The sequence below is a fragment of the Culex quinquefasciatus genome, chromosome 3, assembly GCF_015732765.1.
Source record: "Culex quinquefasciatus strain JHB chromosome 3, VPISU_Cqui_1.0_pri_paternal, whole genome shotgun sequence".
NCBI lineage: Eukaryota > Metazoa > Arthropoda > Insecta > Diptera > Culicidae > Culex > Culex quinquefasciatus.
This window is the reverse complement of record NC_051863.1, coordinates 103,740,819-103,766,428: the sequence shown is the minus strand read 5'-3', so window position 1 is coordinate 103,766,428 and position 25,610 is coordinate 103,740,819. Positions and strand designations below refer to the sequence as shown.

At 32.7% G+C, this 25,610-nt stretch overlaps 1 protein-coding gene across 1 annotated transcript in view; it reads right to left on the bottom strand.

The window, feature by feature from the left end:
• Window positions 1–25,610, bottom strand: part of LOC6052802 — a 106,559-nt gene that overhangs the window by 12,395 nt on the left and 68,554 nt on the right.

The following is a 25,610-nucleotide window of genomic DNA, read 5'->3' as shown; positions in this document are numbered from 1 at the left end:
ACATACATTTTAATTATTTTTTAGAGAAATAAACAGAAAGTATTAACTTTTTTTCTTATTCGTATTAGTACCATAAAATATTGGGCTTCATCCATAAAGTACGTCACGCTAAAATCAGCCAAAATTTACCCCCTTTGTCACGCTTTCCCTATACTTATAACACGCAATGTCACACTTTCTCAAACCCACCCTCCCCCTAGAGCGTGACATACTTTATGGATGACGCCTTGCGATGCCATCCCCACGAAAATAGCATGATTCAAAAAAAAGTTGTCCGATCGAGCTCATTTTTTCTGGGGATCCTTGGCCGAAATAATTAGACCCGTATTTTTTTGTTTGGCCATTAGGGTGACCTACGCCGTGTTATGGTGGTTCGAAAAATGGCAATTTTCGTCGATTTTCGCAAAAACCACTTTTTTTTAAAGTCATATCTCCGCGCCATTTCATCCGATTTTAGCTGTCCTAGACGCAAAAGAAAGGTGATTAGTTTGGCTATTTGGGAAAAATAGTAAGAAATTTCAAAAATCTAGCTTAACATTTGAAAAGGTCGTATGAAAACTTAAAATGCTGTTTTGAAGGTCTCGGGACCAAAAAGCCTATGTCTGAAAATATTTTTATCGGATTCCTCGGAAAATTTCACATAACATATCAAAAAATTGTGAAGTTATGTTTTCGATACTCTGAGATACGATGTTTTGAAAATATAAACTGGATTTTTCGACGCGCCACGCGCAAAAATGGAAAAATGCCGAAAACGGGGAAAAATCGACTTTTTTCACTAAATTTCGTTACTTGGAACGTTTGAACTCTCTAAGATCCTGCACGTGCTGGCCTTCTCGCCCTGGAGCTGCACAAACTGAACGTGCATGTGGCCGCCATTCAGGAAGTTCGATGGCCCGGTCATGGGAGCGAGATTTCTCGGCGGTGGACCCTATCGCCAACATCTCATTCAAGTACCACATCTACTACACAGCAAAAATTGTGTAAAAATGGAAGCTTTAAAATGGAATGCTTAAAAACGGAATAAGTAATATTACATCTCTTTTAGATGAATTGCAACTTAAAATTTTGCCTGTCACATTTTACTCTAGAAATGTTTAATATTTCGATGGAAGATGTAATTTTTCGACGACTTCGTTGCAATATTGATCAGTACAGTTTTAACGCACCACCTTCGACTTTGCCGTCGATTTGATTGTTGTGAATTTCCTGAAAACGAGTTGACTAGTTTGTTCTCGCGGAGATTTGTTGTGCAATTAGTGAAGTGATTTGATTGTAAGCGGCCAACGATCTACAACGGAGGTTGGTGGTCGCTATCACCTACGCAGATTTCGGAACCGGTTCCATCGTGCCGCTTTCCGAACGCGACGTGGGTTCCGCCGGCCTAGGAGTATTCGGTGCCGGTGACGAGGTAGAGTTCGACTGAAAGGGCAAATGCACGACAAAAACATGAACCTGGACGAACTAGACAGTCTGCTGGAAGAGAATCTTTCCAAGAGTAATCACCCGGCTTTTGGAAAAGTTTCGAGGAGTTGCTGGAGAAAAAGATCAGAATCACGCAAAGTTGTTCCCTGCAGCTCTAACCGACAGAATGCAGCTGGATCCATGAAGGTAAGATTAAAGGGACTTTATGATGGCAACATGGACTTTAGAATAGTTCTGAATAAAAAGATTTATTTGAAAACATGTTTTATTTATGTTTCCGTAATTGATGACAATTCTTTATATATCCTCTCATCATCTCCGTCTCAAATTGCACATTTTAGATGAAATATTCCACATTCATCGGTAATTTTCGTCATTTTCTAAGGTAAATTTTCACCTTGTATGTGGTAAATTTTCATCATATATCAGGCAATTTTACACATTTTAGAGGTAAAATTAAACATTTTTCTGACAAAAAGATGTACCCCTTCCCAGATGTAATATTACCACGTTATTTTGTTCTATGACAGTGGCGGCGAAAAGGCGATGCACGGGGTCAGCTTCGTAGTGATTGGCGATCAGAAGAACCGAGTCATCAAGTGGAAGGTGGTGGATGACCAGATCTGCGTGTTGAGAATATAGGACAAACTCTTTAACTACAGCCTGATCAACATCCACGACGAACGACAAGCCCGATGACGAAAAAGACGCTTTCTACGAGTTTCGATAGGACCTGTGGAGAGTGCCCAAAACATGACGTGAAAATTGTCATCGGAGACGCAAACGCGCAGGTCGGAAAGGAAGCGTCTTTCCAACCTGTCATTGGCAAGGAAAGCAAGGATTGCGTTTAGTCAATTTAGCCGCAGCCAGGGGAATGGCTATCTGTAGCACCTTCTTTGCGCACAAGAACATTCCGAAGCACACCTGGCGCCACCCGAAGGGCGAATCGTGCAAACAAATCGATCACGTTTTGGCAGATGGTCGACACTTCTCGGACATCCAATCGTACAGAGGACGAACATCGACTCTGATCACTTCCTGGTAGCGTGTAAAACTTAGCTAGGCTGTCGAACGTGTTGACTCCGCGGACTGCGAGTATAGCGCGGTTGAACGTCCAGCGCCTCTCGAACAGCGACGTTGCTGCAGAGTACAGTCGAAAGCTCGACGAGCGGATCAAAGAGGACACGCCTACTGGTAACCTGGACGAGCAATGGGAGCCCTCCAGATCATCGTCAACACAACGGCTACCGAAGTGATCGGCACGACCTGTAATGAGGTTTCCGAAGGTCACTACAACATCGATCCGTCCGAGGTCAAGGGTTTCAAGATCAACACTACTACTGATGAAGATTCGCCAATACTGGGTCTAGCCGACACGGGCCGCGTGAAGATTCGGCAGTCTAAGCCTAAAGCTAGCAAGGCTCACCGCAAACGCGGTAAACGTTGATTTGTATTATTATAAAGAAAGTTTGAATTTAAATAAATATTGGTTAAGTAACAATTTCACGTTACAGACCAGAGGACGCAAACCCAAAGGGTGGTTCGATGCGGAGTGCCAGTGAGTGACGGACGAGGCCTGGAAAGTATGCTGTTTAAGGGTACGCGCCGAAACTGTGAGCTGCGAAGAGCTGAGAAACGAACCCACCGTCGAAAAGAACGGGAGTACCTACGACGAAAGAGTACTTGCCGAAGCTCAAGCACAGTACAACGCGAACGATGAGCGGAGGTTTTATGCAACTGTCAACGGAATAAGAAGAAAGCGACCCCTTCTAGGGGTTAATCACTTCGAGTATACTGCATACGCGTATCATACGCACATAATATTCTCATTGTCTGCATGCCGTATTGACGTTATAGACACCATAGTCATATCTACCCAAATATCAGCGTGAATATCATACGCGTATTATTCCTAGGTTGCATACCGTATCGACTCCAATATTGGCTTCTTTTTTAAATTTATATTTATTCAAATTTCTTTTCCATGTACATTCATTCAGTTAAAATATTATTGAGTGTCCAATCACAACACAGTTCAACAAAAAATCAAATGTTTCTTGTATCTGAGACGAGAATATGTGTTCATAGTAGATTTTTGCATGCTGAATCCGAATCCGGGTCCAGAATTGCTCCAAGTGGTCCCAATTTTGAGATACACTCGTTTGAAATGTTAGTTTAGGCCAAAATTAGCTACTTTGTCGACTAGTTTACAAAAGAACTATTAAATAAACAACTAAACCAATACATGTATCTTAAAGTTCACGTTTTCCCCTTTCTGAAACACCCCTGGTTTTTAAAATTCGATTGTTTCTACGCATATTTATAGCCATTTTAAAATTAGAATTTGACTTGCATGCAAGTTGGAAAAATTTGAATGAGAACCAACTGAAAATAAAATTTTAAAATGGCTATAAATATGCGTAGAAACAATCAAATTTTAAAAACCAGGGGTGTTTCAGAAAGGAAAACGTGAACTTTAAGGTACATGTATTGGTTTAGTTGTTTATTCAATAGTTCTTTTGTAAAATAGTCAACAAAGTAGCTAATTTTGGCCTAAACTAACATTTTAAACAGGTGTATCTCAAAATTGGGACCATTAGCAATTCTGGACCCAGATTCAGATTCAGCAGGCAAATTCTACTAGGAACACATATACTCGTCTCAGAACAAAATCTTGTTGGACTGTGCAATCGATGACTTTTCACCTCAATTTTAAATACTAGCAACTTTCATTTATTCGTGAAATATTGTAGCTTTCGCTATTCAGTGATTTCAAATGTAGGAGGTCCTACATGTACAAAAGGGGAAAGGGATACCTTAAAACTATCTTATAAACTATATAAAGAGCGGATCAATGCAGCTGAAGACTGCAATGATTTTTGTCGAAATGCATCAATTATCTTATTGGACATAACATCCAAAGTGTCAACTTCGGCTAATTGATGAAGTTCACTGGTGCTGAACCAGGGAGGAAGTTTCAGAATCATTTTCAGAATTTTGTTCTGAATCCTCTGAAGTTTTTCTTCCTGGTTAAGCAACAGCTTGTCCAGATCGGCACAGCATAAAGCATGGCAGGTCTGAAAATTTGTTTATAAATTAACAGTTTATTCTTGAGACAAAGTCTAGAATTCCTGTTTATAAGTGGATACAAACATTTAATATATTTGTTACATTTAACCTGGATACTTTCAATGTGATCATTGTAAGTAAGGTTTTTGTCAAAAGCAAGTCCAAGATATTTCACTTGATCCTCCCACTTTAAATTTACCTCATTCATCTTTATAATGTGATGACTTTTTGGTTTAAGAAAATCAGCCCTTGGTTTGTGAGGGAAAATAATAAGTTGAGTTTTGCAGCATTTGGAGTAATTTTCCATTCTTTCAAATAAGAATTGAAAATATCCAAGCATTTTGTAATCTTCTTGTGATGACACGAAGGCTTCTGCCTTTGGTGGAGATGCTTGTATCATCAGCAAAAGTGATTTCTGACATCCTGGGGCAAATCAGGCAAGTCAGAAGTAAAAATATTGTATAAAATTGGACCCAAAATGCTTCCTTGAGGGACGCCGGCACGTACAGGTAGTTGATCAGATTTGCTATTCTGATAACATACCTGCAGAGTACGATCCGTCAAATAATTTTGAATAATTTTCACGATATAAATCGGAAAATTAAACCTTTTTAATTTCGCAATCAAACCTTTATGCCAAACACTGTCAAATGCCTTTTCTATGTCTAGAAGAGCAGCGCCAGTAGAATAGCCCTCAGATTTGTTGCTTCGAATCAAATTTGAAACTCTCAACAACTGATGAGTAGTTGAATGCCCAAGGCGAAATCCAAACTGCTCATCAGCGAAAATTGAATTTTCATTAATGTGCGTCATCATTCTATTAAGAATTATTCTTTCGAATAATTTACTAATAGATGAAAGCAAACTAATGGGCCGATAGCTTGAGGCTTCAGCAGGATTTTTGTCCGGTTTCAAAATCGGAATTACTTTGGCATTTTTCCAACTACTGGGAAAATATGCCAAATCAAAACATTTGTTGAAAATTTTGACCAAGCTACTTAAAGTTGCTTCTGTTAATTTTTTTAATTAAAATGTAAAAAATGCCATCCTCACCAGGGGCTTTCATGTTTTTAAATTTTTTTGATAATAGATTTGATTTCATTCAGATCCGTATTAAAAACTTCATCTGATGAAAATTCTTGTTCAACAATATTCTGAAATTCTATTAAAATTTGATCTTCAATAGGACTCAAAACATTTAAGTTGAAATTATGAGCACTCTCAAACTGCTGAGCAAGTTTTTGAGCTTTCTCCCCATTAGTTAATAGAATATTATCACCATCTTTTAAAGAAGGGATTGGTTTTTGAGATTTCTTAAGAACCTTTGAAAGTTTCCAAAAAGGTTTGGAATATGGTTTAATTTGTTCGACATCTCTTGCGAACTTTTCATTTCGCAGGAGAGTGAATCTGTGGTCAATAACCTTTTGCAAATCTTTTTGAATTCGCTTCAGTGCAGGATCACGAGAACGTTGATACTGTATTCGGCGAACATTTTCAGACGAATCAGAAGCTGAAGATCGTCATCAATAATGGGAGAATCAAATTTGACTTGGACTTTAGGAATAGCAATATTCCTAGCATCCAAAATTGCATTAGTTAAAGATTCCAAGGCTGAATCAATATCAGCTTTGGTTTCTAAAATAAAATCATGATTTAAATTATTCTCAATATGATGCTGATACCTGTCCCAATTAGCACAGAACTATTGGGTCTGGTAACTGCTTCATGAGAAAGTGAAAAAGTTACTGGAAGGTGATCAGAATCAAAATCAGCATGAGTCACTAAAGGACCAACATACTGACTTTGATTTGTCAAAACCAAATCAATTGTTGATGGATTTCTAACAGAAGAAAAGCAAGTTGGCCCATTCGGGTATAAAACCGAATAAAGACCAGAAGTGCAATCTCTGAATAGAATTTTACCATTGGCATTTACTTTAGAATTATTCCAAGATTGGTGTTTGGCATTAAAATCACCGATAATCAAAAATCGAGATCTATGCCGAGTAAGTTTATTCAAATCCCCTTTGAAATAATTTTTATTTTCCTAGTGCATTGGAATGGCAAATATGCAGCTGCAATCATAATTTTCCCAAAAGAAGTTTCAAGTTCAATGCCCAAACTTTCAATAACTTTTAACTTAAAGTCACGTAACGTGCTATAAGTCATACTACGGTGGATAACTATTGCAACTCCACCGCCATTTTGATTCATTCGGTTATTAGTTATAACTTTATAATCTGGATCACTTTTCAAATAAGTGCCAGTTTTTAAAAATGTTTCGGTTATAACAGCAACATGCACGTTATGAACTCGTAAAAGTTGAAAAATTCATTTTCTTTCGCTTTTAAAGAGCGAGCATTAAAATTCATAATATTGATGGAATTACTTAGATCCATGATTAAACTTCAGGGTAAGAACAACATCATTCGCAAATTTTAATCCAATCTGGATTGCTTCCATCATGGATGTAGCATTACTCATTGTTTGAATTAAACCAAACAGTGAGTTTTGCAAAAGTCATTTTTCAAACGTAACATCGCCGAGATCAGAAGATCCCAAAGCGTTGCCAACCGAAAAATTTTAGATTGAACTTGAGGTACCTGGCCAATTTCGGAAGAATGACAGAGGATTTGAAATTTTGGATGTACCTGAAACAGCGGCGGCGGAAGAAATACCGTTGCCTATTTCAATGGTAGAAATATTTTGTCTAGCTCTCTCATTTGAGGAGATAGCAAAAACGTTTGATTTAAAGTTGCAGGTACAACCTGACTTTGAGAAAATTTCGGTTTGGATTTCGGCTGATGCTTAGCACGAGAATCCAAAACCTTTTTTCTGATGGGACAATCCCAGAAATTTGATTTGTGATTTCCACCACAATTTGCACATTTAAATTGGGTGACTTCTTTCACGGGACAATTGTCCTTGTCGTGAGAAGAATCCCCGCAAACCATGCATTTTGGAACCATGGCGCAATGATCAGTACCGTGACCGAATGCCTGGCAACGCCGGCACTGGGTCAGATTCTGGCCATTACCGCCATGTTTCTTAAAATGCTCCCACTTTACCCGTACATGGAACAAAAACTGTACTTTGTCCAAAAGTTTCAAATTGTTGATTTCATTTCTGTTGAAATGAATCAGATAAAATTGAGAAGTCAAACCAAAGCGAGAAATATTCCCGTTTGATTTTTTCTTCATTGGTATTACTTGGGATGGGGCAAAGCCAAGCAACACCTTAAGTTCGTTTTTGATCTCATCAACCGACAAGTCGTTGGAGAGACCTTTCAGGACCGCCTTGAATGGACGAGCATTCTTGGTCTCATACGTGTAGAAATTGTGTTTGTGGTTTTTCAAATAACCAACAAAAGTTTGGTGATCTTGTAAAGATTCCTTCAACAAGCGACATTCTCCTCTTCGACCAAGCTGGAACGAAACCTTCAAATTGCAAGTTTCCTTGCAATTCTTCAGTTGCGTTCAAAAGCTGGCCAAATCGGAGACGGAAGTCACTACAATTGGCGGAGCCTTTACTCGATTCTCGACGGCAGTAGGCTCAGTACGAGGAGAAGGATCCTTGTCAACAGTTTCGGATAAAACACCGAAACTGTTCGTCAATGGAATTGGAGGATTGACCTCACATTCAGAATCCGAATCAGACCTCAGAAGAGGCTGTTTTCTTTTTCTGTTTACGTTAGCCGGTTTAGCGTTCAAACGCTTCACCGACGTAACGACCAAATCTTCAGAAAATTTGCGTTTACCTTTGTTTTGACGCATTTTGCAAGCAAAGTTCTCTTAAAAAGATGGCTTCGTTTGTAAAATACAACAAAATTTCAGAAGGTGTTAGTCTTGAAAAGACTGTTTAGAATTTTGGAAAATAACTCAGGTAGTCTTTAAAAAGACTGTGAATTTTGTTTGAAATAACTCTGAGCTTAGGTAGTAAAAAAATACCGCAGCTCTAGTGTCCGTTCACCACGAAGGTTCGCAAGACACTGAATATTGGCTTCATATTGGTACAGTATCAAAAGTGAATTGCCCTTTCCCTGTTATGTGCAACGCAGAGTCTCGGCCCGAAACTTCAAACACGAACAAAAGCAGCGGACTGAAGATTGGCAATGACGTTTTGGAATTTTGACAGTCTAGAACGCTTGAATTACCCCATTATCGGTTTCCCGCATGGGTGATGTGGAAATTGTTGCACATGGCTGCAGTTGTGAACTTTGCAACTTATTTTAATTTATGCCAAATTTCAAAATTTAAACACGAATTTACAGGAGATCATTTTGAAAACCAAAGATACACTAAAGGCACGTTGACTAGATGTGCAATCTTGATCAGAATCGATTTGAAAACTAAAGATACATTAAAGGCACGTTGATTAGATGTGAAATCTTGATCAGAATCGCGATTAAAGCGGTTTAAAATGATTTTTTAAAAAAGGTTCTATTCTAGAATTTAACTTAATATGGTCTGTTTTGTAAGACTTAAAGTTAGTGCACAATAATCAGAGAAATTTTACAAAAAGGTATTTTTTCGGTTCGTCCACAAACAATTTCATGTTTGTAAACAAACGACGCCATATTGTCAATGTTGTTCGGTAGCTCATATCAGGACATCGTCGGGACCTTGGTGCGACGACAGGAAGGTAACCTGTTGAGCTCACGCTAGTTAGCATCCAAACCCAGCATCCAAATTTCGAAAACCGCTACCTAGCATCCAAATCCAGCATCCAATTTTTTTAACCGCTAGCTAGCATCCAGATCCAACATCCAAGTTTAAAGTACTTAAAAAAGTTGTTTTAATTTACTATTTAGCTCAGAACAGTCAAAATATTGAATTCTGAGACGAAAGCCACATTAATAAATCCTTTCAAAAAAATTAAAAAAAAAACCCGTTCAGTACAATAACCTAGATGCTGGCATGTTTTCTTAAAGTAATTCATCAACCAATGTTTTTAAACTCATTTTTGGGGTTCTCTGAACATATTTGAATCAAACCCAAAAATAAAATAAAATAAAATAAAATAAAAAAAAAATAAAATAAAATAAAATAAAATAAAGTAAAGTAAAGTAAAGTAAAGTAAAGTAAAGTAAAGTAAAGTAAAGTAAAGTAAAGTAAAGTAAAGTAAAGTAAAGTAAAGTAAAGTAAAGTAAAGTAAAGTAAAGTAAAGTAAAGTAAAGTAAAGTAAAGTAAAGTAAAGTAAAGTAAAGTAAAGTAAAGTAAAGTAAAGTAAAGTAAAGTAAAGTAAAGTAAAGTAAAGTAAAGTAAAGAGATAGTAAAGTAAAGTAAAGTAAAGTAAAGTAAAGTAAAGTAAAGTAAAGTAAAGTAAAGTAAAGTAAAGTAAAGTAAAGTAAAGTAAAGTAAAGTAAAGTAAAGTAAAGTAAAGTAAAGTAAAGTAAAGTAAAGTAAAGTAAAGTAAAGTAAAGTAAAGTAAAGTAAAGTAAAGTAAAGTAAAGTAAAGTAAAGTAAAGTAAAGTAAAGTAAAGTAAAGTAAAGTAAAGTAAAGTAAAGTAAAGTAAAGTAAAGTAAAGTAAAGTAAAGTAAAGTAAAGTAAAGTAAAGTAAAGTAAAGTAAAGTAAAGTAAAGTAAAGTAAAGTAAAGTAAAGTAAAGTAAAGTAAAGTAAAGTAAAGTAAAGTAAAGTAAAGTAAAGTAAAGTAAAGTAAAGTAAAGTAAAGTAAAGTAAAGTAAAAAGTAAAGTAAAGTAAAGTAAAGTAAAGTAAAGTAAAGTAAAGTAAAGTAAAGTAAAGTAAAGTAAAGTAAAGTAAAGTAAAGTAAAGTAAAGTAAAGTAAAGTAAAGTAAAGTAAAGTAAAGTAAAGTAAAGTAAAGTAAAGTAAAGTAAAGTAAAGTAAAGTAAAGTAAAGTAAAGTAAAGTAAAGTAAAGTAAAGTAAAGTAAAGTAAAGTAAAGTAAAGTAAAGTAAAGTAAAAAAGTAAAGTAAAGTAAAGTAAAGTAAAGTAAAGTAAAGTAAAAAGTAAAGTAAAGTAAAGTAAAGTAAAGTAAAGTAAAGTAAAGTAAAGTAAAGTAAAGTAAAGTAAAGTAAAGTAAAGTAAAGTAAAGTAAAGTAAAGTAAAGTAAAGTAAAGTAAAGTAAAGTAAAGTAAAGTAAAGTAAAGTAAAGTAAAGTAAAAAAAGTAAAGTAAAGTAAAGTAAAGTAAAGTAAAGTAAAGTAAAGTAAAGTAAAGTAAAGTAAAGTAAAGTAAAGTAAAGTAAAGTAAAGTAAAGTAAAGTAAAGTAAAGTAAAGTAAAGTAAAGTAAAGTAAAGTAAAGTAAAGTAAAGTAAAGTAAAGTAAAGTAAAGTAAAGTAAAGTAAAGTAAAGTAAAGTAAAGTAAAGTAAAGTAAAGTAAAGTAAAGTAAAGTAAAGTAAAGTAAAGTAAAGTAAAGTAAAGTAAAGTAAAGTAAAGTAAAGTAAAGTAAAGTAAAGTAAAGTAAAGTAAAGTAAAGTAAAGTAAAGTAAAGTAAAGTAAAGTAAAGTAAAGTAAAGTAAAGTAAAGTAAAGTAAAGTAAAGTAAAGTAAAGTAAAGTAAAGTAAAGTAAAGTAAAGTAAAGTAAAGTAAAGTAAAGTAAAGTAAAGTAAAGTAAAGTAAAGTAAAGTAAAGTAAAGTAAAGTAAAGTAAAGTAAAGTAAAGTAAAGTAAAGTAAAGTAAAGTAAAGTAAAGTAAAGTAAAGTAAAGTAAAGTAAAGTAAAGTAAAGTAAAGTAAAGTAAAGTAAAGTAAAGTAAAGTAAAGTAAAGTAAAGTAAAGTAAAGTAAAGTAAAAAGTAAAGTAAAGTAAAGTAAAGTAAAGTAAAGTAAAGTAAAGTAAAGTAAAGTAAAGTAAAGTAAAGTAAAGTAAAGTAAAGTAAAGTAAAGTAAAGTAAAGTAAAGTAAAGTAAAGTAAAGTAAAGTAAAGTAAAGTAAAGTAAAGTAAAGTAAAGTAAAGTAAAGTAAAGTAAAGTAAAGTAAAGTAAAGTAAAGTAAAGTAAAGTAAGTAAAGTAAAGTAAAGTAAAGTAAAGTAAAGTAAAGTAAAGTAAAGTAAAGTAAAGTAAAGTAAAGTAAAGTAAAGTAAAGTAAAGTAAAGTAAAGTAAAGTAAAGTAAAGTAAAGTAAAGTAAAGTAAAGTAAAGTAAAGTAAAGTAAAGTAAAGTAAAGTAAGTAAAGTAAAGTAAAGTAAAGTAAAGTAAAGTAAAGTAAAGTAAAGTAAAGTAAAGTAAAGTAAAGTAAAGTAAAGTAAAGTAAAGTAAAGTAAAGTAAAGTAAAGTAAAGTAAAGTAAAGTAAAGTAAAGTAAAGTAAAGTAAAGTAAAGTAAAGTAAAGTAAAGTAAAGTAAAGTAAAGTAAAGTAAAGTAAAGTAAAGTAAAGTAAAGTAAAGTAAAGTAAAGTAAAGTAAAGTAAAGTAAAGTAAAGTAAAGTAAAGTAAAGTAAAGTAAAGTAAAGTAAAGTAAAGTAAAAAGTAAAGTAAAGTAAAGTAAAGTAAAGTAAAGTAAAGTAAAGTAAAGTAAAGTAAAGTAAAGTAAAGTAAAGTAAAGTAAAAAGTAAAGTAAAGTAAAGTAAAGTAAAGTAAAGTAAAGTAAAGTAAAGTAAAGTAAAGTAAAGTAAAGTAAAGTAAAGTAAAGTAAAGTAAAGTAAAGTAAAGTAAAGTAAAGTAAAGTAAAGTAAAGTAAAGTAAAGTAAAGTAAAGTAAAGTAAAGTAAAGTAAAAAAGTAAAGTAAAGTAAAGTAAAGTAAAGTAAAGTAAAGTAAAGTAAAGTAAAGTAAAGTAAAGTAAAGTAAAGTAAAGTAAAGTAAAGTAAAGTAAAGTAAAGTAAAGTAAAGTAAAGTAAAGTAAAGTAAAGTAAAGTAAAGTAAAGTAAAGTAAAGTAAAGTAAAGTAAAGTAAAGTAAAGTAAAGTAAAGTAAAGTAAAGTAAAGTAAAGTAAAGTAAAGTAAAGTAAAGTAAAGTAAAGTAAGTAAAGTAAAGTAAAGTAAAGTAAAGTAAAGTAAAGTAAAGTAAAGTAAAGTAAAGTAAAGTAAAGTAAAGTAAGTAAAGTAAAGTAAAGTAAAGTAAAGTAAAGTAAAGTAAAGTAAAGTAAAGTAAAGTAAAGTAAAGTAAAGTAAAGTAAAGTAAAGTAAAGTAAAGTAAAGTAAAGTAAAGTAAAGTAAAGTAAAGTAAAGTAAAGTAAGTAAAGTAAAGTAAAGTAAAGTAAAGTAAAGTAAAGTAAAGTAAAGTAAAGTAAAGTAAAGTAAAGTAAAGTAAAGTAAGTAAAGTAAAGTAAAAAGTAAAGTAAAGTAAAGTAAAGTAAAGTAAAGTAAAGTAAAGTAAAGTAAAGTAAAGTAAAGTAAAGTAAAGTAAAGTAAAGTAAAGTAAAGTAAAGTAAAGTAAAGTAAAGTAAAGTAAAGTAAAGTAAAGTAAAGTAAAGTAAAGTAAAGTAAAGTAAAGTAAAGTAAAGTAAAGTAAAGTAAAGTAAAGTAAAGTAAAGTAAAGTAAAGTAAAGTAAAGTAAAGTAAAGTAAAGTAAAGTAAAGTAAAGTAAAGTAAAAGTAAAGTAAAGTAAAGTAAAGTAAAGTAAAGTAAAGTAAAGTAAAGTAAAGTAAAGTAAAGTAAAGTAAAGTAAAGTAAAGTAAAGTAAAGTAAAGTAAAGTAAAGTAAAGTAAAGTAAAGTAAAGTAAAAAGTAAAGTAAAGTAAAGTAAAGTAAAGTAAAGTAAAGTAAAGTAAAGTAAAGTAAAGTAAAGTAAAGTAAAGTAAAGTAAAAAGTAAAGTAAAGTAAAGTAAAGTAAAAAAGTAAAGTAAAGTAAAGTAAAGTAAAGTAAAGTAAAGTAAAGTAAAGTAAAGTAAAGTAAAGTAAAGTAAAGTAAAGTAAAGTAAAGTAAAGTAAAGTAAAGTAAAGTAAAGTAAAGTAAAGTAAAGTAAAGTAAAGTAAAGTAAAGTAAAGTAAAGTAAAGTAAAGTAAAGTAAAGTAAAGTAAAGTAAAGTAAAGTAAAGTAAAGTAAAATAAAATAAAATAAAATAAAATAAAATAAAATAAAATAAACGTGTTTCTTCTTTTACAATCACTAGATTATTTTGTCCATTTTTGGGCCCTTCTAGACAATTGTAGAGCTTGTCAAAATGAACATTTTTGTTCATGGAAATCGAGTTTTGGTCAATTCTATCAAAAGTTATGGGCAAAAACGAATTTTAAATCGTTTTCAAATTGAGATGAAATGAGTTAAACAAAAAGACCTCCGAGATATTTTCACCAAATGTACTCTAAAATGTGTACTTTCAGATGCTGCTTAGAGGGAGGTCAAACTCCACCACCTTTTCGAGTTATTCACATTTCAAAATGGCGTGTTTTTCGTCGTATTTTGGCTATAACTTTCGTTTAAAAGGTCCGATTTTCGCTATCTTGGAAGATAAATGTATGTTTTGATAAGCTCTACAAATGTCTAGAGAACACCAACTCGCTACGACATAAGCCTGAGTTGATAAATTCAAAAAAACTCCTTTTTTCATAAACACCTCAACCTAAATTACAAAAATGACTCTAGAAACCTCCAGTTTCAAGATAGAGCTTTGTGCCCTTCAGCAAAGTTGCTCAGAATGGTGTTCCCTACAACTTTTCTGAAGTCACCAAAGCGCTATCTCGTCATCCCGCCAAAATAAAAATTCTGAACCACCCTAAAATTTGGACCACCCTAATGTCCACCATATCAAAAGATGTCCCTATTGACCTTGATCATTTGTCCCGAAGACACCAAAGCTCTAAATCTTAACGTGTGGCCGCTATCAATTTTGTCACGCTAGATTTCGGTTTCGGACCACTGTGACATGGCAGGTGGGCAAAGAAACGGAACACTTATCATCATGCTGCTTGAATACGCTGACGACATCGACATCATTGGTATCGATCGTCGTTCAGTGGAGGAGGAGTTCGTCCCTTTGAAGTGGGAAGCTGCGAAGATCGGACTGACCATCAACACTGCCAAGACCAAGTATCTGGTTGCTGACAGAGCTCGTGGCAGTGCAGGTGAAGGTTTTTCGGAGGTGGAAATAGATGGGGAAAGATATGAGGTAGTGGATGAATTTGTATATCTTGGTACACTCGTGACGTGCGACAACGATGTGAGCTGCGAAGTGAGCGGAGAATCCTGCGTTCTATCTTCGGTGACAAGCAAGTAGGAGACCGGTGGCGCAGGCACATGAACTTTGAGTTGTACCAAGACTACAAACATGTTGATATCTTAAAAGTCATCAAGCACGACAGGCTGAAGTGGGCTGGACATGTAGCCAGAATGTCGGATGAGCGGACGGCTAAAACGATATTCAGCAGTGAACCTGGACAGGGTCGTCGGCTTCGTGGAAGGCCTCGTACGCGTTGGCTGTGTGCAGTTGACGAAGATGCAAGAGCGACCAACATTGTGAGAGACTGGAGGCGAGCGGCCCAAGATCGAGCATCCTGGAAATCTTCGATTTGTTCAGCGTTGGGTCGATAGACCTTTTGCTGATAATGTAAGTATGTAATTTTTAATTATTTAAAATTTGGATGCCAGACTTTTTTAACATGTTAAGCTCAATTATTTGAGATTAAATTAGTAAATATAATTAATTAAATTAATTATAATTTTACATGCATTTTAACTTTTGACAGATTTTTACACCAAATTTATGTTATTACTTATAAGTACTCAGTTAGATTAAAAAAATATCATGTGGACCATGAACTCACAGAAAAGTGAACATATAGTTGAAACGGGAAATTTTATAACCAAAACACACAAAAATATGCTGATTCGGCTAAATTCCAAAATTACTAAAAGTGACTTACAGTTGAGCATAAACCCAACCAATTACACATTTCTGTAGTGATTAGTATACTCAATTTCTCAAAAAAGAATTCATAAAAAAAAAAATTATCTAAATATCCAAAACATTGCGGTTTTTGGGGAAGATGGTGTGCAGTTTTATCAGAATATCTCCCAAATGTCCATAGGTAGGCGTGGCTTAATGGTTACGCTGTTCGCTTTGTAAGTGGAAGGTTCTTGGTTCGATTCCCATCTGCTCCTATACAGAAATTATGGAAAGAAGGAATTCTGAACACTTGAATATGAACGATAAATTCATTAGCTCGCGACGGGGGTCGATCGATTAAAAAGTTTTCAAGATAGAACATACGAAGAATTAAGGACTATAAATATGTTTGACCGGCCACATCACTTACCACGGTGAATCCTGGCTTCACAGCCATCTTACTAACCCCCTCAAATCTCACGTGATAATTTGTCGAAGACACAGCCGATTTAGCGGTCTTCATCACTCAAGTATCGGGCTAAAATTCCCATCCACTTTCCCGTGTCTTACCACTGGTCGTGGCCGGCGCAGTGATTGACTAGCATGATAGGGACATTTGAAAGTTGTGAAGTGGTGATGATTGATTCCTACTCTTCATTTGTGGTCCATGGAGCAACTCTTGGAGGTCCTGGTCAATAACAGAGTAGCAACTTCGGGTAGACAGACACCAATGCTATGCTATGCTAATTTCTCCCAAATTTCCAATAAAATCTAACTTTTTCCCCTTATTTCCAATCACATTGTGTGCTTCATTTCCCATAAGAAATAATATGGTCTGAACCATAAATCATGTCCATGTAGATTTATAACAATACTAAATTGAAATAGGCGAAATTCGTTCCATAGGAAAAAAGTTCAAAACTTCAAACGATGATAACTTTAATTTTCATTATCAAAGATTTCCGTTCACTTGTAAATGAACGGGGATGTTCCACACTTTCATGTGTATATGATAGTTTTGTTGCTATTTCTCAAAAAATACGAATGAAATTTCAAGCAACTGAGAATTTGTAGAAAACATAAGTGCAATAATATTAAGCAGGTTTAACTGTAATGTTATCTCGTCATGCTACATTTTTATATCGCGGGATGCACAGGTATAATATTGTTCAACCTATATGACATTCAATTCGACATGATTTGATCCTTTTCCAATCAATTTGCCGAACCGAAACATCAAAACATCTAATATGCGACTGCAGCGCACTATCTGCAAGGCGAAGGCAGATTCTTAACAGGCCTATTTTAAGCCCTAAAGAGATCTGGCAAGAAAACCCCAGTAAGGTAGTTGATTTCATTTTAGAAATTATACCTGAATGGGGCATACCGCAACGTCAGCCAATGACAGTCACCCTAAATGGTAACGTGTCATCCTGAAGACTGCGATAATAAAATGGGTATACCGCAATAGATCAAAGTCATGGTCGCAGTGGTCTCAACCCAACAAAAAAAAAAATCAATTTGCCGATTCTTAGTATGTAAACAAATTATTCTAAATGTCTTTTTTCCAGAAACCTAATTAATCGCATTCTATTTAAACTATGAATTACTTGGTTACAGTTGAAAACGCATTTGTTAGGCCGTAATTAGAAACGTCACACAACTCGCATCTAAAATGTGTGTAGGGTAGAGTAGTCATCAATGAGACACGGGGAACAATGATAAAATGGCTCTCACAAGTCGTAGTTTCAACCAATCAGGCTCATATTTGGGGGAAAGGTGTGTCTACTGGATACACGTCTGCCATATTTGTGGCTTTGGTTATGGACGCTCCTTTGAAAAGTTAAGTAAAGTAAAGTAAAGTAAAGTAAAGTAAAGTAAAGTAAAGTAAAGTAAAGTAAAGTAAAGTAAAGTAAAGTAAAGTAAAGTAAAGTAAAGTAAAGTAAAGTAAAGTAAAGTAAAGTAAAGTAAAGTAAAGTAAAGTAAAGTAAAGTAAAGTAAAGTAAAGTAAAGTAAAGTAAAGTAAAGTAAAGTAAAGTAAAGTAAAGAAAAGTAAAGTAAAGTAAAGTAAAGTAAAGTAAAGTAAAGTAAAAAAGTAAAGTAAAGTAAAGTAAAGTAAAGTAAAGTAAAGTAAAGTAAAGTAAAGTAAAGTAAAGTAAAGTAAAGTAAAGTAAAGTAAAAAGTAAAGTAAAGTAAAGTAGTAAAGTAAAGTAAAGTAAAGTAAAGTAAAGTAAAGTAAAGTAAAGTAAAGTAGTAAAGTAAAGTAAAGTAAAGTAAAGTAAAGTAAAGTAAAGTAAGTAAAGTAAAGTAAAGTAAAGTAAAGTAAGTAAAGTAAAGTAAAGTAAAGTAAAGTAAAGTAAAGTAAAAGTAAAGTAAAGTAAAGTAAAGTAAAGTAAAGTAAAGTAAAGTAAAGTAAAGTAAAGTAAAGTAAAGTAAAGAAGTAAAGTAAAGTAAAGTAAAGTAAAGTAAAGTAAAGTAAAGTAAAGTAAAGTAAAGTAAAGTAAAGTAAAGCAAAGTAAAGTAAAGTAAAGTAAAGTAAAGTAAAGTAAAGTAAAGTAAAGTAAAGTAAAGTAAAGTAAAGTAAAGTAAAGTAAAGTAAGTAAAGTAAAGTAAAGTAAAGTAAAAAAGTAAAGTAAAGTAAAGTAAAGTAAAGTAAAGTAAAGTAAAGTAAAGTAAAGTAAAGTAAAGTAAAGTAAAGTAAAGTAAAGTAAAGTAAAGTAAAGTAAAGTAAAGTAAAGTAAAGTAAAGTAAAGTAAAGTAAAGTAAAGTAAAAAAGAAAGTAAAGTAAAGTAAAGTAAAAAGTAAAGTAAAGTAAAGTAAAGTAAAGTAAAGTAAAGTAAAGTAAAGTAAAGTAAAGTAAAGTAGTAAAGTAAAGTAAAGTAAAGTAAAGTAAAGTAAAGTAAAGTAAAGTAAAGTAAAGTAAAGTAAAGTAAGTAAAGTAAAGTAAAGTAAAGTAAAGTAAAGTAAGTAAAGTAAAGTAAAGTAAAGTAAAGTAAAGTAAAGTAAAGTAAAGTAAAGTAAAGTAAAGTAAAGTAAAGTAAAGTAAAGTAAAGTAAAGTAAAGTAAAGTAAAGTAAAGTAAAGTAAAGTAAAGTAAAGTAAAGTAAAGTAAAGTAAAGTAAAGTAAAGTAAAGTAAAGTAAAGTAAAGTAAAGTAAAGTAAAGTAAAGTAAAGTAAAGTAAAGTAAAGTAAAGCAAAGTAAAGAAGTAAAGTAAAGTAAAGTAAAGTAAAGTAAAGTAAAGTAAAGTAAAGTAAAGTAAAGTAAAGTAAAGTAAAGTAAAAAAGTAAAGTAAAGTAAAGTAAAGTAAAGTAAAGTAAAGTAAAGTAAAGTAAAGTAAAGTAAAGTAAAGTAAGAAGTAAAGTAAAGTAAAGTAAAGTAAAGTAAAGTAAAGTAAAGTAAAGTAAGTAAAGTAAAGTAAAGTAGAAGTAAAGTAAAGTAAAGTAAAGTAAAGTAAAGTAAAGTAAAGTAAAAAGTAAAGTAAAGTAAAAGCAAAGTAAAGTAAAGTAAAGTAAAGTAAAGTAAAGTAAAGTAAAGTAAAGTAAAGTAAAGTAAAGTAAAGTAAAGTAAAGTAAAGTAAAGTAAAGTAAAGTAAAGTAAAGTAAAGTAAAGTAAAGTAAAGTAAAGTAAAGTAAAGTAAAGTAAAGTAAAGTAAAGTAAAGTAAAGTAAAGTAAAGTAAGTAAAGTAAAGTAAAGTAAAGTAAAGTAAAGTAAAGTAAAAGTAAAGTAAAGTAAAGTAAAGTAAAGTAAAGTAAAAAGTAAAGTAAAGTAAAGTAAAGTAAAGTAAAGTAAAGTAAAGTAAAGTAAAGTAAAGTAAAGTAAAGTAAAGTAAAGTAAAGTAAAGTAAAGTAAAGTAAAGAAAGTAAAGTAAAGTAAAGTAAAAAGTAAAGTAAAGTAAAGTAAAGTAAAGTAAAGTAAAAGTAAAGTAAAGTAAAGTAAAGTAAAGTAAAGTAAAGTAAAGTAAAGTAAAGTAAAGTAAAGTAAAGTAAAGTAAAGTAAAGTAAAGTAAAGTAAAGTAAAGTAAAGTAAAGTAAAGTAAAGTAAAGTAAAGTAAAGTAAAGTAAAGTAAAGTAAAGTAAAGTAAAGTAAAGTAAAGTAAAGTAAAGTAAAGTAAAGTAAAGTAAAGTAAAGTAAAGTAAAGTAAAGTAAAGTAAAGTAAAGTAAAGTAAAGTAAAGTAAAAAGTAAAGTAAAGTAAAGTAAAGCAAAGTAAAGTAAAGTAAAGTAAAGTAAAGTAAAGTAAAGTAAAGTAAAGTAAAGTAAAGTAAAAAGTAAAGTAAAGTAAAGTAAAGTAAAGTAAAGTAAAGTAAAGTAAAGTAAAGTAAAGTAAAGTAAAGTAAAGTAAAAAGTAAAGTAAAGTAAAGTAAAGTAAAGTAAAGTAAAGTAAAGTAAAGTAAAGTAAAGTAAAGTAAAGTAAAGTAAAGTAAAGTAAAGTAAAGTAAAGTAAAGTAAAGTAAAGTAAAGTAAAAAAGTAAAGTAAAGTAAAGTAAAGTAAAGTAAAGTAAAGTAAAGTAAAGTAAAGCAAGTAAAGTAAAGTAAAGTAAAGTAAAGTAAAGTAAAGTAAAGTAAAGTAAAGTAAAGTAAAGTAAAGTAAAGTAAAGTAAAGTAAAGTAAAGTAAAGTAAAGTAAAGTAAAGTAAAGTAAAGTAAAGTAAAGTAAAGTAAAAAGTAAAGTAAAGTAAAGTAAAGTAAAGTAAAGTAAAAAGTAAAGTAAAGTAAAGTAAAGTAAAGTAAAGTAAAGTAAAGTAAAGTAAAGTAAAGTAAAGTAAAGTAAAGTAAAGTAAAGTAAAGTAAAGTAAAGTAAAGTAAAGTAAAGTAAAGTAAAGTAAAGTAAAGTAAAGTAAAGTAAAGTAAAGTAAAGTAAAGTAAAGTAAAGTAAAGTAAAGTAAAGTAAAGTAAAGTAAAGAAGTAAAGTAAAGTAAAGTAGTAAAGTAAGTAAAGTAAAGTAAAGTAAAGTAAAGTAAAGTAAAGTAAAGTAAAGTAAAGTAAAGTAAAGTAAAGTAAAGTAAAGTAAAGTAAAGTAAAGTAAAGTAAAGTAAAGTAAAGTAAAGTAAAGTAAAGTAAAGTAAAGTAAAGTAAAGTAAAGTAAAGTAGTAAAGTAAAGTAAAGTAAAGTAAAGTAAAGAAGTAAAGTAAAGTAAAGTAAAGTAAAGTAAAGTAAAGTAAAGTAAAGTAAAGTAAAGTAAAGTAAAAAGTAAAGTAAAGTAAAGTAAAGTAAAGTAAAGTAAAGTAAAGTAAAGTAAAGTAAAGTAAAGTAAAGTAAAGTAAAGTAAAGTAAAGTAAAGTAAAGTAAAGTAAAGTAAAGTAAAGTAAAGTAAAGTAAAGTAAAGTAAAGTAAAGTAAAGTAAAGTAAAGTAAAGTAAAATAAAATAAAATAAAATAAAATAAAATAAAATAAACGTGTTTCTTCTTTTACAATCACTAGATTATTTTGTCCATTTTTGGGCCCTTCTAGACAATTGTAGAGCTTGTCAAAATGAACATTTTTGTTCATGGAAATCGAGTTTTGGTCAATTCTATCAAAAGTTATGGGCAAAAAACGAATTTTTAAATCGTTTTCAAATTGAGATGAAATGAGTTAAACAAAAAAGACCTCCGAGATATTTTCACCAAATGTACTCTAAAATGTGTACTTTCAGATGCTGCTTAGAGGGAGGTCAAACTCCACCACCTTTTCGAGTTATTCACATTTCAAAATGGCGTGTTTTTCGTCGTATTTTGGCTATAACTTTCGTTTAAAAGGTCCGATTTTCGCTATCTTGGAAGATAAATGTATGTTTTGATAAGCTCTACAAATGTCTAGAGAACACCAACTCGCTACGACATAAGCCTGAGTTGATAAATTAAAAAAAACTCCTTTTTCATAAACACCTCAACCTAAATTACAAAATGACTCTAGAAACCTCCAGTTTCAAGATAGAGCTTTGTGCCCTTCAGCAAAGTTGCTCAGAATGGTGTTCCCTACAACTTTTCTGAAGTCACCAAAGCGCTATCTCGTCATCCCGCCAAAATAAAAATTCTGAACCACCCTAAAATTTGGACCACCCTAATGTCCACCATATCAAAAGATGTCCCTATTGACCTTGATCATTTGTCCCGAAGACACCAAAGCTCTAAATCTTAACGTGTGGCCGCTATCAATTTTGTCACGCTAGATTTCGGTTTCGGACCACTGTGACATGGCAGGTGGGCAAAGAAACGGAACACTTATCATCATGCTGCTTGAATACGCTGACGACATCGACATCATTGGTATCGATCGTCGTTCAGTGGAGGAGGAGTTCGTCCCTTTGAAGTGGGAAGCTGCGAAGATCGGACTGACCATCAACACTGCCAAGACCAAGTATCTGGTTGCTGACAGAGCTCGTGGCAGTGCAGGTGAAGGTTTTTCGGAGGTGGAAATAGATGGGGAAAGATATGAGGTAGTGGATGAATTTGTATATCTTGGTACACTCGTGACGTGCGACAACGATGTGAGCTGCGAAGTGAGCGGAGAATCCTGCGTTCTATCTTCGGTGACAAGCAAGTAGGAGACCGGTGGCGCAGGCACATGAACTTTGAGTTGTACCAAGACTACAAACATGTTGATATCTTAAAAGTCATCAAGCACGACAGGCTGAAGTGGGCTGGACATGTAGCCAGAATGTCGGATGAGCGGACGGCTAAAACGATATTCAGCAGTGAACCTGGACGGGGTCGTCGGCTTCGTGGAAGGCCTCGTACGCGTTGGCTGTGTGCAGTTGACGAAGATGCAAGAGCGACCAACATTGTGAGAGACTGGAGGCGAGCGGCCCAAGATCGAGCATCCTGGAAATCTTCGATTTGTTCAGCGTTGGGTCGATAGACCTTTGCTGATAATGTAAGTATGTAATTTTAATTATTTAAAATTTGGATGCCAGACTTTTTTAACATGTTAAGCTCAATTATTTGAGATTAAATTAGTAAATATAATTAATTAAATTAATTATAATTTTACATGCATTTTAACTTTTTACAGATTTTTACACCAAATTTATGTTATTACTTATAAGTACTCAGTTAGATTAAAAAAATATCATGTGGACCATGAACTCACAGAAAAGTGAACATATAGTTGAAACGGGAAATTTTATAACCAAAACACACAAAAATATGCTGATTCGGCTAAATTCCAAAATTACTAAAAGTGACTTACAGTTGAGCATAAACCCAACCAATTACACATTTCTGTAGTGATTAGTATACTCAATTTCTCAAAAAAGAATTCATCAAAAAAAAAATTATCTAAATATCCAAAACATTGCGGTTTTTGGGGAAGATGGTGTGCAGTTTTATCAGAATATCTCCCAAATGTCCATAGGTAGGCGTGGCTTAATGGTTACGCTGTTCGCTTTGTAAGTGGAAGGTTCTTGGTTCGATTCCCATCTGCTCCTATACAGAAATTATGGAAAGAAGGAATTCTGAACACTTGAATATGAACGATAAATTCATTAGCTCGCGACGGGGGTCGATCGATTAAAAAGTTTTCAAGATAGAACATACGAAGAATTAAGGACTATAAATATGTTTGACCGGCCACATCACTTACCACGGTGAATCCTGGCTTCACAGCCATCTTACTAACCCCCTCAAATCTCACGTGATAATTTGTCGAAGACACAGCCGATTTAGCGGTCTTCATCACTCAAGTATCGGGCTAAAATTCCCATCCACTTTCCCGTGTCTTACCACTGGTCGTGGCCGGCGCAGTGATTGACTAGCATGATAGGGACATTTGAAAGTTGCGAAGTGGTGATGATTGATTCCTACTCTTCATTTGTGGTCCATGGAGCAACTCTTGGAGGTCCTGGTCAATAACAGAGTAGCAACTTCGGGTAGACAGACACCAATGCTATGCTATGCTAATTTCTCCCAAATTTCCAATAAAATCTAACTTTTTCCCCTTATTTCCAATCACATTGTGTGCTTCATTTCCCATAAGAAATAATATGGTCTGAACCATAAATCATGTCCATGTAGATTTATAACAATACTAAATTGAAATAGGCGAAATTCGTTCCATAGGAAAAAAGTTCAAAAACTTCAAACGATGATAACTTTAATTTTTCATTATCAAAGATTTCCGTTCACTTGTAAATGAACGGGGATGTTCCACACTTTCATGTGTATATGATAGTTTTGTTGCTATTTCTCAAAAAATACGAATGAAATTTCAAGCAACTGAGAATTTGTAGAAAACATAAGTGCAATAATATTAAGCAGGTTTAACTGTAATGTTATCTCGTCATGCTACATTTTTATATCGCGGGATGCACAGGTATAATATTGTTCAACCTATATGACATTCAATTCGACATGATTTGATCCTTTTCCAATCAATTTGCCGAACCGAAACATCAAAACATCTAATATGCGACTGCAGCGCACTATCTGCAAGGCGAAGGCAGATTCTTAACAGGCCTATTTTAAGCCCTAAAGAGATCTGGCAAGAAAACCCCAGTAAGGTAGTTGATTTCATTTTAGAAATTATACCTGAATGGGGCATACCGCAACGTCAGCCAATGACAGTCACCCTAAATGGTAACGTGTCATCCTGAAGACTGCGATAATAAAATGGGTATACCGCAATAGATCAAAGTCATGGTCGCAGTGGTCTCAACCCAACAAAAAAAATCAATTTGCCGATTCTTAGTATGTAAACAAATTATTCTAAATGTCTTTTTTCCAGAAACCTAATTAATCGCATTCTATTTAAACTATGAATTACTTGGTTACAGTTGAAAACGCATTTGTTAGGCCGTAATTAGAAACGTCACACAACTCGCATCTAAAATGTGTGTAGGGTAGAGTAGTCATCAATGAGACACGGGGAACAATGATAAAATGGCTCTCACAAGTCGTAGTTTCAACCAATCAGGCTCATATTTGGGGGAAAGGTGTGTCTACTGGATACACGTCTGCCATATTTGTGGCTTTGGTTATGGACGCTCCTTTGAAAAGTTATTCATAAATGTTTGAATCTGGGGTGTAAAAGTAAATTATGGACAAAAAATACTTTTTCGCTCGTAGGCTGCCATTTACACCAAAACTAATATTTCTTCAAATTTCTTTCGACGTTCCATAGGGATTGAGTTGGGCTACAATGTCCTTTCATTAGATTTGGCCAAAATTTTGAATATATCCAGAATCCAGGCTGTCTCATTGTTCCCACTCATTTCAGCCCATGGGTAACAATGAGACACATTGATTTTCTTCGATAAACTTTTCAAAATCGATGGAAATCTTTCAAAACATGAATTAAAAGTGATTTTTGGCATATTTATAGAGTTTAAACTTCATTTAACCAAAAATATAAAGTTATTTGTTATTAATATATGGATTTTACAAAATTTAAATACTTTTTAGTGTAACTTTTGTTAATTAAAGTTTCATGTAGACAAAATTGCCCTGAAATGTTCAAGGCAAGTCACCTGCAATGGAACAATACAAAAACATGATGTTTTACTTGAAAATGTTGATTCGTAGAGTGTCTCATTATCAGCTGTCTCATTGTTCCTGCCAATGCGTCTACAATGAGACAGTTGAATAACTCTGGCTGTAGATGTCGGATCGATCTCATATTTTGGTCAATATTAGAACACATTAAAAGAAAGAAAATGCAACAAAAAGCGCATTAAAACACGCTGATAAAAAAAATAGAAAAATCGTTGAAAGTTGAAAACCAAAAGTGTCTCATTGATGACTACCCTACCCTAAATTACACCGATGCAATAATGATATTTCTTGTTTTTTTATTTACCAAAGAATAATTCCGGAACTGCGTGTTTAGTCATATGAAGTATACAATATCATTAGTTCAATAAGTAAAACAATGACATGAAAATACAAGCGATTTCATTAAAGGATCCAATCTAATGGAATAAATCTAATCTACCTATCTGTCGGATTTTTATACTCTTGAATGTTTCTGTTAAGGCAGTATTCATCGTTGCGTAATAGGGGAAGGAGGGGTCATATGAGTTTTGAAGATGGTAAGTAGTGAAACAAAATGCTACATCAAGCAACCTGCGTAAAAATACTATGTGAGGAAATCAGAGATCGCCGAAAACAGGCTTTTTTATTTTTGGAAGGCAACCGAGTGAGTTACAAGGATTTGTTTATTTATCTAGATAGTTTTTACGATCTTCGCTGTCGTATTGTTGTTCACCGACGCTGATTTCTAGGATGTCAATAAAGAGCCCAAGTAACATTTTTTCCAGGAGTTCCACAGAGCTCTTCAAGATAGCTACAGCATAGCAGTTTGGACCGCGGTAGGATAAAACTCTCTTCAAGTACTCTTCCAAACTCCTGAAGAAGTTTTGAAGAGAATTTTATCCTACCGCGGTCCAAACTGCTATGCTATAGCTATCTTGAAGAGCTCTTGTAG